This window comes from Symphalangus syndactylus, chromosome 13, assembly GCF_028878055.3.
Source record: "Symphalangus syndactylus isolate Jambi chromosome 13, NHGRI_mSymSyn1-v2.1_pri, whole genome shotgun sequence".
NCBI lineage: Eukaryota > Metazoa > Chordata > Mammalia > Primates > Hylobatidae > Symphalangus > Symphalangus syndactylus.
In genome coordinates this window covers 121,886,273-121,899,067 of record NC_072435.2, presented here as the reverse complement: position 1 = coordinate 121,899,067, position 12,795 = coordinate 121,886,273, and positions in this window count along the sequence as shown.

Sequence of the window (12,795 nt, the reverse complement as noted above, 5' to 3'; positions counted from 1 at the left end):
TTTAACCTAAGGTATGAATGAATGGAAGCAAGCCATGGCTATGGTTGCCACCAAGCCGAGAGATGTGTTTCCCCTTGACTGAGGGGTGTGAGACCCCCAGGGTCAGGGCTCCTGTTCAGTCACAGGACTCTCCATCCCAGCTCAGATGTCCCCAGAGAGGATACAGCAGTCACTCCTAGAGGCCACTGCAGGGAACTGAAAATTATTCTCCGTTCCATTTTTTGTTAGTGGGGAGAAAGGATGAGGAATTAGTCACGCCCTTGTGGGAACCCAGAAGATACTTCCCTTAAGAGCCCTGCAAAGCCACAGGGACTCTTGCTTGGGCCCAGGAAAAATGCTCCTTCCAGGGAAGAAGCAGCTCTGGCCCTGGCCTCCATTCCTTCAGTCCTCTTTAGTCTTCAGCCAGGGACAAGGACCCCAGGCTGCCCAGAGATGAGAATGAGAACATAGGTATGTTCTATTGCAGAGAACGTAGGTTTGGGTTGGTGTGGCATGGGATGGGGATGGGGGTGGTCACAGGAGGCAGGAGGATCTGAAAGAGGTCTTGTTCACCAAGCACCCTCTTCTGTCACATCCCACTGTGTGCTCACCAGTGCATCATGTTAAGTAGTGCTGGACACATGCAAGATGTCTTTGTTCTCAAAGTAAGCCTCACAGGAGTAGGAAACAGGGTTGGGGGAGGAAGTCGGAGGGGAATAGGCACTCTCCTTGCATTGTGTTGGCCCAGAGGAAAGAAAAGAAGCACTGAACACATGGTGCAGCCCTGGGCCTCTCAGGATTCTCAGGAGGATGCAAGATCAAAGGAAGCTAAGGTAGGCATCTGGGGACAGACAGGCTGGTGACCCCAGGCCCAACCTCCTCTATCCCAATCTGTCTCAGATCACTGAAAAGCGGTGACGACTCTGGGAACCCCCTGTCCAGCCCCACAGTCTGGCAGCAAAGAGGTGGAACCAATATGGATGACTGGAGTTTGTACAGGACGAGCCTACTGACATCACAGCCTGAATTTTCACTGCATGTTTCATACTAACTTCCCCTGCAATTGCACATGAGTTAGCACAAAAAGGAGAGTCACAACCCAAGATTACATCTCTAACGGCTGGTGAAGGTGGGAGTCACACTTAGACCTCTGGCTGCAAAATCCTCATTCTTACCCAATAGCTTCCATTGTCTCCCCAGATACTTTATGGGAATTAATTCATTTCCTCTCCCTAGCAGCTCTCGGAGGTAAACACTATCATTAACTGAGGTAAGTACTATCATTAACTGATATAATTTGGATCTGTGTCCCCGCCAGATCTCATGTTGAAATGTAATCCTCAGTGTTGGAGGCGGCCTGGTGGGAGGTGTTTGGGTCATGCAGTTGGACCCCTCATGAATGGGTTAGCGCCATCCCCTTGATAATGAGTGAGTTCAATTCACACAAGATCTAGTTTTTTAAACACCTCCCCCTTCTCTCCCTTTCACTTGCTTTTGTGATGAGAAGTGCCTGCTCCCACTTCGCCATGAGTAAAAGCCTGAAGGCCTCTCCAGAAGCTGAGCAGATGGCAGTGCCATGCTTCCTGTACAGCCTGCAGAGCCGTGAGCCAATTAAACCTCTTTTCTTCATAAATTACCCATTCTCAGGTATTTCTTTATAGCAGTGCAAGAATGGCTTAACACCTTATCCCCATGGTTTAGTTGAAGAATCTGAGGCACAGAGTGGTTAACCGATTTCCAGGGAAAAAATTCACCTGAACTTGATATTGCCAATTATAACAGCAGCAGCAATAGTAATAACCAACAAGTACAGAGGATTTATTATGTAACTGGTACTATTCTAAATGCTTTATATACATGAGCTATATTAACTTATTAAATATTTTCAATTACCCCACAATACGCTTCTATTATTAGCTCTCTTCAACACATGAGACAATCCAAGCAGAAAAATGTGAAGTGGCTGCTATAGGTCATATAGATGGTGAGGGCAAAATGGATTTTACCCCAGGGCAAGCTGGCTCTAAACCCTCGTTCATAACCATTATGGTACACACACATACACACACACATTGCACACACAAATCTATGCACATACAAATACAGAAGAAACATACACTCACATACCAACACGCACTACATGTAATCATATACACATGTATATATTCACATACATATACACACACCATGCACTTATGTATACACACATGTCCATAAGCACATGCACATAGATACACATATATACACATGCACACTTACACATGCATACATTCCCACATGCACACACACACACAAATATACACACATTCAATACACACATAGAAAAATACACACCCACCCATACACATATATACACATATTCAACACACATATACACACATACACACATATACACAAAATGCAATATTTGGATTTATTCTTAACTATAAACAATTATGTGATAAAAATTAAATTATAAATTTCTCCAAATACGAAAGTTTAGGGCTGCCAGTCCTTGATGCATACATGTCAGATCCAGGAGTTTTAAGATGTGTCTGGAGCCACTTTTTATTATTTCTCACACAAAGAGAAACCCAAGCCCTTTTGACATTCAGCATCTGTGGAATGTGGATTCGCTGTTTCCTTTTTCATTAAAACAAAGCCTCCCAGAATAGAATGAGGTGCAGGGGTGATGCGCTGCTAACAGTGATAGGGCTGTCGGATTTAGTAGATGAAAATACAGAATGCACAGTTCAATTTGAATTTCAGATAAGCAATGAAGATTTTTAGCATAATTATGTTCTAAATTGCAGCCTATCCTATATCTTACCTGGCCAGTCTATTTTTTTTTTAGGATAAGTATATCCCGAATTGCATCCTTTGTTCTATAGTTTATCTGGCAACCTTGAACACGGGGCACATGGACTAACGGCTCATCACAGAGTTACGTGAGGGCTGTCACTAACTTCTTGTATTTTGGTCAGAAATGGAGTTTAGCAAACACTGGGCTCCTGAGTGTATTGTGTGGACTTCAGAGACACCCTGCCTCCTATGTTGTTCAACTTTATGCCTCATTCCTGTGCTTCCAGTGACAGAGAACAAACCACAGGAGGTTATTCCCTCGGGAAAGTGGACACAAGAGTGGGGGCAAAATCTATTTCTCATCACCAAAAAATTGATTGGCTAGAAATTCATCTCCACTGTCATCCTCTTCCTGACTTGCAATAGTAAAATACATTGATTGAAATACAGAAACTTCAGCCCACTGTGGTCCCAAATTCGTTCTTTATAAACAGGGCAACTTGATCACAAAACAAATCACCTTAAGGGAAGTGAATTTTTCTCACTAAGATACCTAACATTTCATAGTAATAATTATAATTCCCATTATTCTGCTGTCACTCGGTTTTGTGGACAGAACTATTACTGTATGTAAATTGTGTGCAATTGCTTAACAAGATAAAAGAAGTTTTAATCCATCCGTTTTTCAGGCAGAAATTACCTGATCTAAATATTTCTTTTTGACAGAAGAAAAGTTTTCTCAGATAAGAATTAGGAAAAAGTTGAAGGTTGAAAAGGCTGGGTGTATATTTAATGCCTCCAGTAGCACACAGAGTAGCTAGTTTTATTCAACTCACTGCACAAATATGAAATTAAGTGGGTTTCACCAAATACATCTTGGGATAAAAACAAAGTCTGTCTTTAGTCCCATATGATTTAGTGAAATTCATGCACCACTGGTTTGTTATAAATTAAAGATTAGTACAGTTTTTTGGTTTGGTTCAAAATACAAGGTGACAGAAATGAATTAACTTTACAGATGTTCTTAGAAATTGTATTAGGCTCACCCAAGTAGAACAAGGGAGGCCGTTTTTAAGGAAAGGGGTGAAATTCAAGTCAGAAGTTTTCTGAAAGAAGCAATGGTCTGCCAGGGTGTTTCAGACAAGGAAGGAGGAAGAGCACATCCGAGGAAAGCTGGCTCATTGCCCTGCTGATGCCGTGGTCAGGTGAGGAGTCCAACGATACCATGAATCATTAGCCAGAGCTGAGCCCTGCAAGAGCTTCATGAATCTGAGGGATTGAAGGAGGAGTAACAAGTCATTATTGCATGCATTCTCCTTCTACTGGGGTCTCCAATCCACATACACAGAGAGACCAGACCAAAAATTAAAATAAGAGCTCCAGGTGTAGATTGCCAAACATCTAAAGGCACTGACCACTTAGCCCCAGCTGGTGGTTCTCATGTGGGAATAGATCTTCCAGTTCCAAGAAACCCTAAATATGCAGATTAGATGAGAGTTTCCAATTTTGTAATCTTAGCCACTGTCACAGCAAGTGTCGGGTTCCTCAGACTTCCAGCCCATGCCAAGGTCTGAGGGGAGTGCGTGGATGAGTAGCAGATAGCTGAAAGAACACTCGGGGCCACAGGCAGGTGAAATATGGTTTTATTTAGCAACTCTCTCACATTGTCCATCTTTATCTCGGCCACCTGCTCTGGCTGCAGCCCCTCTTCGCAGACGATCTGCAGCTGCTGCCGCTCCCACGCTTACAGCTGCATTCCCTGGAGCACTTGCTGGTTTCTGGCTCCCCGCTGTCCATCTGCCAGCTCTCCCTACAGAGTCAGCAGCTTCACTCTCTCACTCTGGGCATGTTATATGTACAGTGTTAGGAGGGCAATTATACCTTTTGCAGACAATAGTGGCTTCGAGCCAAGTGTGAACTTAGACAACCAGGTTATATAATAAGTGGAGCTGTGCACCTGCACTCCAAACTCACTGAGTCACACTGGTTTGGATGTCTGCCTTGGCCTATTCTTGACCAAAGTACATCCATCTACCTTACAGCCACTGAGGTAACTAAAGTTAAAAAAAAAAAAAAATAGCATGGACCAAGAAAAAAAGCTGTAGATTGATTCAGGCTGTTGACCATGATTTTGTTACCTTTGCAAAATTTCATGGTAAAAAGTATTTTTTACTTAAGACTTGGGAGAGGCTTTGCTAATAGCGTTAGCAATTTTTCTTGTTCTGCAGTTGGACACAGCTGGTTAATATTGGGAGCTATAGATTGTGTTCCATGAATTCTCTTCCATGGGTAGACCAGGGTTGTTAGCTGCCTTCCAACTTTCCTGCAGCTGCCCGAGTTCTAATGTCCGCCTCATCTTCCTGGAAATATGATTTAGAACTGGTTTTAGGGATGCTCTAGGTCTCTTTAGTGTTCTTGGGAAATGAGACAAATATTTCTAATGGGAAATAATTTTTTTTTATTATTATACTTTAAGTTCTGGGGTACATGTGTAGAATGTTCAGGTTTGTTACATAGGTACACATGTGCCATGGTGGTTTCCTGCACCCATCAACCCATCATCTACGTTATGTATTTCTCCTAATGCTATCCCTCCCCTAGCCCCTCACCCCCCGAGAGGCCTCATGTGTCATGTTCCCCTTCCTGCACCCATGTGTTCCCATTGTTCAACTCCCACTTACAAGTGAGAACATGCGGTGTTTGGTTTTCTGTTCCTGTGTTAGTTTGCTGAGAATGATGGTTTCCAGCTTCATCCATGTCCTTTCAAAGGACAAGAACTCATCCTTTTTTATGGCTGCATAGTATTCCATGGTGTATATGTGCCACATTTTCTTTATCCAGTCTATCATTGATGAGCATTTAGGTTGGTTCTAAGTCTGTGCTATTGGGAATAGTGCTGCAGTAAACATGTGTGCATGTGTCTTTATAGTAGAATGATTTATAATCCTTTGGGTATATACTCAATAATGAGATTGCTGGGTCAAGTGATATTTCTGGTTCTAGATCCTTGAGGAATCACCACACTGTCTTCCACAATGGTTGAACTAATTTACTGTCCCACCAACAGAGTAAAAGCATTCCTATTTCTCCACATCCTCTCCAGCACCTGTTGTTTCCTGACTTTTTAATGATTGCCATTCTAACTGGCAAGAGATGGCATCTCATTGTGGTTTTGATTTGCATTTCTCTAATGACCAGTGACGATGAGCTTTTTTTTCCATGTGTTTGTTGGCCTCATAAATGTCTTCTTTTGAGAAGTATCTGTTCATATCCTTCACCCACTTTTTGATGGGGTTGTTTTTCTTCCTTGTAAATTTAAGTTCCTTGTAGATTCTTGATATTAGCCCTTTGTCAGATGGATAGATTGCAAAAATTTTCTCCCATTCTGAAGGTTGCCCATTCACTCTGATGATAGTTTCTTTTGTTGTGCAGAAGCTCTTTAATTTAATTAGATCCCATTTGTTAATTTTGGCTTTTGCTGCCATTGCTTTTGTTTAGTCATGAAGTCTTTGCCCACGCCTATGTCCTGAATGGTATTGCCTAGGTTCCCTTCTAGGGTTTCTATGGCTTTAGGTCTTATGTTTAAGTCTTTAATCCATCTTGAGTTAATTTTTGTATAAGGTTTAAGGAAGGGGTCCAGTTTCAGTTTTCTGCATATGGCTAGCCAGTTTTCCTAGCACCATTTATTAAATAGGGAATCCCTTCCCCATTGCTTGCTTTTGTCAGGTGTGTTGAAGATCAGATGGTTGTAGATGTGTGGTATTATTTCTGAGGCCTCTCTTCTCTTCCATTGGTCTATATATCTGTTTTGGTACCAGTACCATGCGGTTTTTGTTACTGTAGGTTTGCAGTGTAGTTTGAAGTCAGGTAGCATGATGCCTCTAGCTTTGTTCTTTTTGCTTAGGATTGTCTTGGCTCTTTTTTGGTTCCATATGAAATTTCAAGTAGTTTTTTCTGGTTCTATGAAGAAAGTCAATGGTAACTTGACGGGGATAGCATTGAATCTATAAATTACTTTGGGCAGTATGGTCATTTTCATGATATTGATTCTTCCTATCCATGAGCATGGAATATTTTTCCATTTGTTTGTGTCCTCTATTATTTCCTTGAGCAGTGGTTTGTAGTTCTCCTTGAAGAGGTCCTTCACATCCCTTGTAAGTTGTATTCCTAGGTATTTTATTCTCTTTGTAGCAATTGTGAATGGGAGTTCACTCACGATTTGGCTCTTTGTCTATTATTGGTGTATAGGAATGCTTGTGACTTTTGCATATTGATTTTGTATCCTGAGACTTTACTGAAGTTGCTTATCAGCCTAAGGAGATTTTGGGCTGAGACAATGGGGTTTTCTAAATATACAATCATGTCATGTGCAAACAGAGTCAATTTGAATTCCTCTCTTCCTACTTGAATGCCCTTTATTTCTTTCTCTTGCCTGATTGCCCTGGCCAGAATTTCCAATACTATGTTGAATAGGAGTGCTGAGAGAGGGCATTCTTGTCTTGTGCCAGCTTTTAAAGGGAATGCTTCCAGCTTTTGCCCATTCAGAGGATATTGGCTGTGGGTTTGTCATAAATAGCTCTTATTATTTTGAGATACATTCCATCAATACCTAGTTTATTGAGAGTTTTTAGCATGAAGGGGTGTTGAATTTTATCGAAGGCCTTTTCTGCATGTATTGAGATAATTTCTAATGCAAAACAAAATAACTGAGATTCTATTCATCTTGGAAAAGCACATTTAAGTAGATGTTGTATCTTCAATAACCTATTGGTAGGATTTTCCACCCCTTGGCTGGTGTTTGTCCAGCCTGTCTCCTTAATGCTGGAATTAACAATACACCATGTATTAAAAGAAATGACCAGGAATCATGAGGATTTCATTCTAGTTCTGGCTATGTTAAATAACCACTAACTTTCTAGGTAACCTTGGACATATCTTTTTTCTTCCCCTCCCTTAACTAGGCTAAGTCATTGCTTTTAAATCTGTCATTCACAAACACTGTTAAGATATTTGAGCATATTTTTGTATCACAAGGTGTGATGACTTTTTGGGTTCATGCACTTGGTAAAGCTATCTTCCCTGGCCATGCAAACAAACGTTAATCTAGGAGTTGCTATAAAGGTTCTTCGCAGGTGTGACTACAATCCAAACATCAGTTGACTTTAAGTAAGGGTGATTATTATAGATAATCTAGGCGGGAACAGATCTAATCAGCTGAAAGATATTAAGAGCAGGGATAAGACTTCCCTAAGCAAATAAATTCCACTTGTGAACAGGAGCTTCTCCCATGCCTGAGAGTTTCAGCCTACACTTCCTGAGGCTCTGCCCTGAGGATTTCAGATTTGTTTAGCTGCCCTCAGAGTTATGAAAGCCAATTCTTTGCAATAATTTTTTCAAATGTCTATCTCCTGCCGGTTGATGCCTGTCTGATATCCATGTATTATTGTTTACTTAAACCTTGGATTTGAATACAATCACAGAAGAAAACTTAAATATACTTATTTAGAAAGTGACGTTTACAAATCTATCATAAATAGGGAGGTGGCATCACTTAATATAAATAAAAGGTATCAGTCATGTTTGCAATAAGAAACAGAAGCAGCCAGGCACGGTGGCTCACGCCTGTAATCCCAAAGCTTTGGGAGGCTGAGGCAGGCAGATCACAAGGTCAGGAGATCAAGACCATCCTGGCCAACATGGTGAAACCCTGTCTCTACTAAAAATACAAAAATTAGCTGGGCATGGTGATGCATGCCTGTAGTCCCAGCTACTCGGGAGGCTGAGGCAACAAAATAATTTGAACCCAGGAGGCGGAGGTTGCAGTTAGCCGAGATCACACCACTGCACTCCAGTCTGGGCGACAGAGCGAGAATCCATCTCAAAAAAAAAAAGGAAAAAGAAAAAAAGAAAAGAAACAGAAGCAACATTCAAATAAAGATCCATCAGAGATGGTACCTTTACATTTACAAAGCAGCTGTATTACTCACTGTATTACACAAGGTATTTTTTTTTTTTTTTTTTTTTTTTTTTTTTTTTTTTTTTTTTGAGACGGAGTCTTGCTCTGTCACCCAGGCTGGAGTGCAGTGGCGCAATCTCGGCTCACTGCAAGCTCCGCCTCCCGGGTTCACGCCATTCTCCTGCCTCAGCCTCTCCGAGTAGCTGGGACTACAGGCGCCCGCCACCACGCCCAGCTAATTTTTTTGTATTTTTAGTAGAGACGGGGTTTCACCCTGGTCTCGATCTCCTGACCTCGTGATCCACCCGCCTCAGCCTCCCAAAGTGCTGGGATTACAGGCGTGAGCCACCGCGCCTGGCTACACAAGGTATTTAATGCCATGTTTAGTCCAGGCATTCCCATTGCCTTAACATTCCTGACACTTGGAAAACGCTGCCTAAGGGACTGCTAATTTGCATCCCAGCTCCAGGACACTCGCCATGCTGTTTACCCACTCTGTCAGATCACAAATGCCTTTTGGACAGATAACAGTTGCTCTCCTAAATTCTTTGTTACTTTACAAATGTTAATGTTGCAGTTAAGAAATAAGAGCCCAAATAAGCTTTAACATATTTTGAAAAACATGTATTTCATTAACACGTACTCCAATATGTCTCAGCCCTAGCTATGCACAAGCAACATTTTATCAGGCAGGGTAGGTAGGGGCATATTCAGAGACAATGATTCTTTTCCAAAGAAATGAGCCATCAGCTCAGAAGGAACCCTGGAGTATAATCCTATATGCAATCATAAAGGTACTGCTATCTTAAGACTCTGGGTTAGGCAGGAAAAACAGTGAAGGGCAAGATTCCTCACTAGAAAGATGCAAGATGAAAACCCTGAAAATGTATGTGGAAAGTGTCTATGTGTATTTTTAAAGATGACTAGCTGTATTAGTTTTTGTTGTTTTTGCTTTTTTTAAAAAGCCTATTCCCCCCACACATACACACACTTTAATTAGAACTCTTTGGGTTTCACATGATAAAATAGACTTAGGAAAGAAAAAAAAAAAAGGAGTTCTAGCAGCTCATGTAATTAAAATGTTTAGGAATGTCTGGCTTCAGGTATGGCTTGATCCAGTGGTTCACATGAGGTCATCATAACCTCTTCCCTTTTCCTTCTCTTGGTTCCACTTTCTCTGGGTAAGGTCCATGCTCAAATTGCTTTTCTCTTCTGATGACCTGCAGCTCTGAACCTTCTATCTATTAGATTCCAGTTCAACAAGAATCTGCCTCTATACCAGCATTTCTAGCTGAAGTCTCTTATTTGGATGGCTCTCTAGATCTGTGCCCATCTCAGAATTGAACCCATCTTCTGCACTGTAATGTTCTGATTTGTCTTAGGCCAGACCATACTATTTAATTCAAAGCTAGGGTAAAGACTCTTCTGAGTCTTTTGGCCTGTCAGAAAGGGGTCTCAAGTTTAGAGGCCACCTCAGATGCTACAATAAAGAGATTCTAATGAAAAGTAATACATTCAGAGGTGTGCACAGGGCTTTAGGAACAAAGAATAGATAAGGAGGCACCCAGAGACCAGCAGCAGTGAGAAGTTATTACCAGCGTTCAGCCCAAGGGTACAAGGAAAGGAGGAAAGAGTATAATTGGAGCCAACAAGAGCTGGAGCAGTGGGGAAGGTCACACCTGGCAGGAGCTGCAGTTTGAGATGGATGCAGTCAGAGCTGACACACAGTGTGAAACCAAGGCGGGAGCAGGGACAATGCCCCATCTATCTCCTCCTGGCATCAGATCTGCTGCGGGTGGTTAGTGCCCAACTTCAACAAGAAGCCAACCATCAAGGAAGGCCAGGGAATACAGTCCTCAAGGTCAGCCTCCTGAGCCAAGTAGGGCTGGAAAGGGCAGACCATAGCATGGAGAGGGCGCAAATGGAAAATGACTAGCATTTGATGAGAACTGGTCGTGTGGAGACCAACACAATGCAATCCCATAACACGCACCACCAGTGAGTAAGTAAGTAAATAAATAAATAAGAAAAGAACAAGGATGCTGAAAGAATACAGGAAATTCTCAGCCTGTCTTCCAGGTGCTTAACATTTCAACTTTTCAGATTTGGTATCAGATAATGTCCAGATAATATGATGATTACAGATATAGAGATTAGAAGTAGCAGAGCTGGGTTCAGGTCCTAACTCCACCTCTGACTACTTTTGGGACCACAGTTTGCTGTTTTCTTCCCTGAGTGTCAAAGGGTCTACTTTCTAGGCTTACTGAAGAATTAAATGAGACACAGCATATCTTATGTCCAGCATTATGCCTGGCAAATATCAAGCACCTAATAAAACATAGCAATGATGACACTGGTGATGGTGGTAGTGATGGGGATGATGATAAATAGATTGAAAAGGTAGTAAAGGTGCCCATTTGTAAGCTGGAATGACAGAGTCAGAAGGAAACCATTTTCCTTAGTATTTGTAAGCCATGCCACCTTTATTTTGTAGGCAAATTCTTCTCACCTCCTTATTTAGAGAGATTTTGTCCTGGCCTATTTTAAGATATATTTTCTCCTGAGCTTTGATTAGGCCAACAGAAAGTGCCATTTTAGAGACCTATTTCAGTATCTGTTCAATTTATTTTGTGTCACTTGCCCCTGGCCATGTAATTGGCCCTAGTAGCTATAGCTAACATTGCAACTGGTTTTCAGTTTTAGATACACGAATGAGTTCTCTACAGGGTCTAGATTATCAGTGGCATATTTTGCTAAAAGATATTTATCCCCTGCCACCATCACATGTAAGGGGGCCCACTTTTAACTAAGGGAAAAGCTGATTGGGTAGTATTAAAAATATTCTTGTCCTTTTCTGGAAACCAGCTTATTTAGAAGCTCATCTATGAATTACAAAGCTTGCAAACCCAAGACTCTTTTTACCCAAGAGTACAGAAAGAAAAAAATCAATTAAAAACACCTACGAGATCAGTGGGCTTCAGAAACCTCTAAGAAAGTGAACTATTCCTAGGAGCTTCCTAAAATACCCCAACAGAAGCAAATGTCAATCTTTCTGTTGATAATAAAAATGAATAGAATAATGTCAGTACTATTGCCATGAACACTACAAAATGATACAAACCACTTTGGAGGGAAATACTTTTTTCTAGTACAGAAATCTACGTTAATCTGATGGAGGGCATGATGGTTTCATCACTTTGCAAAGATTGGTCATAATAAGAACAACAAATAGAAACTAACTGGTGCTTCTTGAGCGTGATTTGAAGTGAACTTTGCCACAAAACTCATTTATGTGATGTAATTCTCAGAATCCTAGGGAAATACATCATCGACATGTTAGAAAGAGGAATCTGAAGTTCCAAGGTCATACCCAAGGTTTCACTACTAGTAAGAGTTTAAAGTGAGCACTTAAGTCAGAGCTTCAGAGCCTACATCACAAACCTTTTGACCCTTATACTGTAACCCACCCCCAGAACTTGTATAAATCCTTTTGCCTTTGTGTACTCCAGGTAGGATATGTTCAAGCGATTGTGAACTAGATCCGAATGCCACGAGTGTCTTTTCTGGCTTATAGCTCCCAGGCGGGGCAGCTGTGCACTGAATTGGCTTTTTTTTTTTTTTTTTTTTTTTTTTTTGAGACAGAGTCTCGCTCTGTCGCCCGGGCTGGAGTGCAGTGGCGCAATCTCGGCTCACTGCAAGCTCCGCCTCCCGGGTTCACGCCATTCTCCTGCCTCAGCCTCCGAGTAGCTGGGACTACAGGCGCCCGCCACCGCGCCCGGCTAATTTTTTGTATTTTTTTTAGTAGAGACGGGGTTTCACCGTGGTCTCGATCTCCTGACCTCGTGATCCGCCCGCCTCGGCCTCCCAAAGTGCTGGGATTACAAGCGTGAGCCACCGCGCCCGGCCTTGAATTGGCTTTTTAAAATGATTACAACCTTGGTTCACTTTTAGAGTGACATTCGTCAGTGGATGAGTTTTGCATTTCCAGCTGGCTCAGATGTGGCTGGATCAGCCCCAAAATGATAGTGCCATTTGACCAAGAAGAGAGAGAAAATACTTAGTAACTGTATCAGACTCTT